Below are 5,353 nucleotides of genomic sequence, written 5' to 3'. Positions count from 1 at the left end.
GCAATTATGATTTCATATAAGTCAACAGCAAAATTAAACTTAATTAAAAGAGATAAAAAGAAAACTACTATCTATCTATCTATCTAGCCTATATCGGATTGCCTGCTGTCTAGGGGAGGGGGGAGGGGAGGGAGGGAGAAAAAATTGAAATTGGAAATCTTATATAAACAAATGTTGAAAACTATCTCTACATGTAACTGGAAAATAATAAAATACTTTTATTTTTAAAAAGAAAACTACATTGTGCTAAAAGGTTGCATAGAAAATGAACTTATTTCAATATGTAGCTTATATGCAATAAATAGTATAACTTCTAAATACTTAAAGTGAAAACTAAATAAATCATTAGGAGAAATAGAATATAAAACCATAATGGTGGGGGAACCTCAATGTATATCTATTGGCCCTAGATAAATCCAAACAAAAAAAGAAACAGAAAAGAAGTTAAAGACCTGAACAGAATTTGAGAAAAATTAGATATGGTTGATCTCTAGTGATTATTGAATGGGAATATACATGTGTATATATGTATGTATATACACAAATGCACATACACACATATACATCTATCTATCTATATACACACATACATTTACAAAAACTGATCATGTATTGAGACATAAACACCTCAGAAATAAATGCAGAAAAGTAGAACTTTATACACATCCTTTATTGACCATAATGCAATAAAATATATTAAATAAAGGGCTACTTTAAAAAGTATTAAAAATCACCATTTTATACCTATCAGATTGGCTAATAAGACAAAAAAGGAAAATTATAAATGTTGGAGTAGATTGTTGGTGGAGTTGTGAACTGATCCAACCATTCTAGAGAACAATTTGGAGCTATGCCCAAAGGGCTATGGAGCTATGCATACCCTTTGACCCAGTAATACCACTACTAGGTCTGTATCCCAAAGAGATCATAAAAAAGGGGAAAGGCTCTTTCCTGTCTCTCAAGATGGCAGACCAAAAGCCCCCATAGGAGCTAAAGGAAAAAAAGGTCAAAAAAGAAAAAAAAGGAGGGGCAGCTAGGTGGCACAGTAAATAGAGCACTGGCCTTGGAGTCAGGAGTACCTGGGTTCAAATCCAGCCTCAGACACTTAACACTTCCTAGCTGTGTGACCCTGGGCAAGTCACTTAACCCCAATTGCCTCACTTAAAAAAAAAAAAAGGAAAAGAAGCCCAAAAAGAAAGATGCTGCCTAGAAGGTGGTGGAAAAGCCTCGAAAGCACTGCAGCCGCAACCCAGTCCTGGCCAGAGGGATCGGCAGATACTCAAGGTCTGCCATGTATTCCAGGCGGGCCATGTACAAACGCAAGTACACTGCACCCAAAACCCGGATTGAAAGGAAAAAGAAAGATGAGGTACCTGCTACCATCTCAAAGCCAGTTAGTGGGAACAAGAATGGAGGAAACCGAGTGGTAAAGATCCGCAAAATGCCTAGGTATTACCTTACCGAGGATGTGCCTAGAAAGCTGCTCAGTCATGGCAAAAAGCCCTTCAGCCAGCATGTGAGGAGACTCTGATCTAGTATCATCCCAGGCACGGTTTTGATCATGCTCACTGGCCGCCATAGGCTGGACCTCTGACCATCAACCGTGTTCCTCTGCGATGACCCCGTCAGAAATTTGTCATTGCCACTTCTACCAGGGTTAACCTTCCAGGTGTGAAAATTCCAAATCATCTTACTGACGCTTGCTTCAAGAAGAAGAAGAGGCTCCATAAACCTAGACACCAAGAAGGAGAGATTTTTGACACAGAAAAAGAGAAATATGAGATTACAGAGCAGCGCAAGACTGACCAGAAAGCAGTGAACTCTCAGATCCTGCCCCAAATCAAGAAGATTCCTCAGCTCCGTGGCTACCTGCGTTCTGTATTCTCTCTCTCCAATGGAGTCTATCCTCACAAACTGGTGTTTTAAATGCCTGGCAGAGAACTCTTATTAAAATATTTGAAATAAAAATAAATAAATTAAAATTAAAAAAGGGGAAAGGACCCACATGTACAAAAATATTTATAGCAGCTCTTTTTGTGGTGGCAAAGAATTGGAAATTGAGGGGATTCCTACCAACTGCGGAATGGCTGAACAAGTTGTGGTATATGAATGTAATGGAATACTATTGTGCTATAAGAAATGATGAGCAGGCAGGCTTCAGAAAAACCTGGAAAGACTTAAATGAACTGATACTAAGTGAAGTGAGCAGAACCAGGAGAACAGTGTACACAGTAACAGCAACACTGTGATGATCACTTGTGATAGATGTAGCTCTTAGAAAAACAATGAGTCAAGACAATGCCAAAAGAATCATGATGGAAAATGCTCTCCACATCCAAAAAAAGAACTGTGGACTATGAATGCACATTGAACCATATTATTTTCACTTTTTCTTTTTGTTTTTGTTTCTTCTTTTTTGAGGTTTTCCCCTTTTGTTCTGATTCTTCTTTCAAAACATGACTAATGTGGAAATATGTTTAAGATGATTGTAATGTATAACCTATATCAGATTGATTGCTGTCTTGGGGAACAGGGAGGGAAGAGAGGAAGGGAGAAAAATTTGGAACTCAAAATCTTATAAAAATGAATGTTGAAAACTATCTTTACATGTAACTGGAAAAAAGTATTTAAAAATCAACTGGGGACTAAATAACAGTCCTAAAAATTGGTGGATCAAAGAGCAAATCACCAAAATGATATTTGTATCTGTATCTATATCTATACCTATATCTAGAATAGATATCTAAATCCAAGGATGATCAATATATGTTATAAAGATAAATGAGAATCCTTTCCAAGAAAATGAAGAGTGAAACAAGGATGTCTATTGTCACCACTTCTATTTGGCAAGGTATAAGAAATATTGGATATAGCAATAAGACAAGAAAAAGAAATTGAGGGGAAAAGTATAGATTAAGAGGAAGCAAAATTATCACTTTTTGAAGATAATATGATGTTGTACTTAAAGAGTCAACTTAAAAAATAAATTGAGTTGGGCAGCTAGGTGGCGCAGTGGATAAATCACTGGTCCTGGATTCAGGAGTACCTGAGTTCAAATCTGGCCTCAGATACTTGACACTTACTAGCTGTGTGGCCCTGGGCAAGTCACTTAACCCCCATTGCCCCACAAAAAATTTTTTTTAAATAAAATAAAAAATAAATTGAAACAATGACTTCAGCAAACTTTTAGTATAGAAAATAAATCCATGCAAATCATCAGTATTTCTACCTAATACCAATAAAACCACAGGTAAAAAATAGAAAAAGAAATTCCCTTTTAAATAACTACAGATTGTGTAAAATACTTGAGTCTATCTATCAAAATATACATAAGAACTAAATAAATATAGCAAGAAATAAAGACAAAAGTAAATAATTAGAAAAGTATTAATTCCTCATGGGTAGGATGAATAACAGCCACAATGCTACCTAATTTACCTATTCAATGCCATATCAATCAAACTGCCAAAGGATTACTTCATAGAACTAGAAAAAATGTTAAGAAAGTTTATATGGAAGCAAAAAAAAAGTCAAGACTCTCAAGGGAAATAATGAAATATGAAATAAGGGAACCTCATAGTACCAGATCTCAAACCATACTACAAAGCAGTGATTCTCTTTTTAATAGTATTTTATTTTATTTAAAAAATTTTCTCCTCAATCTTGTTCAGACCCTAACCAGGTGGGGAAGTCCATTGTGTTTTACTCAGACAGGTCTGGAAAAATGTGGATTCTTTTGGCAGACAGGGTGATATGAATAGATAAATATCTCTGACCAAGACTAAGTGATCAGAGTCACATGCCCAAGACCCTCATTAGAATAGGTCTGCCTCTCATTATAATAGTTATTCTCTCATTAATTATTAACCAATCAGAGTTGATTTCCACCCTCAGGAATACCCACTCTTCCAACCCTTGTAAGCATTGAATGGGTTCCCTGATTTGTCTTTGGTCTAAGATAAACATGCAAATGACCATCCTTTTGTTTATAACATGCTAGTATTATTTTTTTAATAAAAGTATTTTATTATTTTCCAGTTACATGTAGAGATAGTTTTCAACATTTGTTTATATAAGATTTCCAATTTCAAATTTTTCTCCCTCCCCCCCTCCCCTAGACAGCAGGTAATCCAATATAGGTATATATATATATATATATATATATGTATATATATGTATGTATATATATATATAAAATAACATTAAACATATTTCTGCATTAGTCATGTTATACGAGAAGAATCAGAGCAATAAGGAAAAACCTAAAAAAAGAAAAACAACAGCACCAAAAACAAAAGAAATAGTATGGTTCAATCAGTATCCATATTCCACAGTTCTTTTTTTTTTTTTCTGGATTTGGAGAGCCTTTTCCATCATGAGTCCTTTGGAACTTTCTTGTACCATTGGGCTGGTGAGAAGAATCTAGTCTATCACAGTTGATCAACACCTAATGTTGATGATACTGTGTACAATGTTCTCCTGGTTCTGCTTATCTCATTCATTAGTTCATGCAAGTCCTTCCAGGTTTCTCTGAACTCCTGCTCATCATTTCTTACAGCACAATAGAATTCCATTACATTCATATACCACAACTTGTTCAGTCATTCCCCAATTGATGGGCAGCCCCTCAATTTCCAATTCCTTGCTACCACAAAAAGAGCAGCTATAAATATTTTTGTACATGTGGGCCCTTTTCCCTTTTTTATGATCTCTTTGGGAAAAATACCCAAAAGTGGTATTGCTGGGTCAAAGGGTATGCACAGCTTTATAGCCCTTTGGGCATAATTCCAAATTGCTCTCCAGAATGGTTGGATCAGTTCACAGCTCCATCAACAATGCATTAGTGTTCCAATTTTCCCACAGCTTCTCCAACATTTATTATTTTCCTTTTTTGTCATACTAGTCAATCTGATAGGTGTCAGGTGGTACCTCAGAGTTGTTTTAATTTGCATCTCTCTAATCAATAGTGATTTAGAGAATTTTTTCATATGGGAATAGATAGCTTTGATTTCTTCATCAGAAAACTGCCTGTTCATATCCTTTGACCATTTCTCAATTGGGGAATGACTTGGATTCTTATAAATTTGATTTAGTTCCCTATATATTTTAGAAATGAGGCCTTTATCAGAAGTACTGGCCATAAAAATGTCTTCCTGACTCTTCAAGTTCCGGACCCGCAACTGGCAACATGGCTAAACGCACCAAGGTTGGAATTATTGGTAAATATGGAACACATTATGGTGTATCCCTCAGAAAAATGGTGAAGAAAATTGAAATTAGCCAGCATGCCAAGTATACCTGCTCCTTCTGTGGCAAGGCCAAAATGAAGAGACGGGCTGTGGGTATCTAGCAT

At 35.8% G+C, this 5,353-nt stretch overlaps 1 pseudogene; it reads left to right on the top strand.

Moving 5' to 3' along the window:
- The first annotated feature begins 963 nt into the window (after positions 1-963).
- LOC122750426 lies at positions 964-1,953 on the top strand (annotated as a pseudogene).
- The last annotated feature ends 3,400 nt before the right edge of the window (positions 1,954-5,353 follow it).

This window comes from Dromiciops gliroides, chromosome 3 (assembly GCF_019393635.1).
Source record: "Dromiciops gliroides isolate mDroGli1 chromosome 3, mDroGli1.pri, whole genome shotgun sequence".
Lineage (NCBI taxonomy): Eukaryota > Metazoa > Chordata > Mammalia > Microbiotheria > Microbiotheriidae > Dromiciops > Dromiciops gliroides.
The sequence above is the reverse complement of the archived record's forward strand: the minus strand, read 5'-3'. Positions and strand labels throughout refer to the sequence as shown.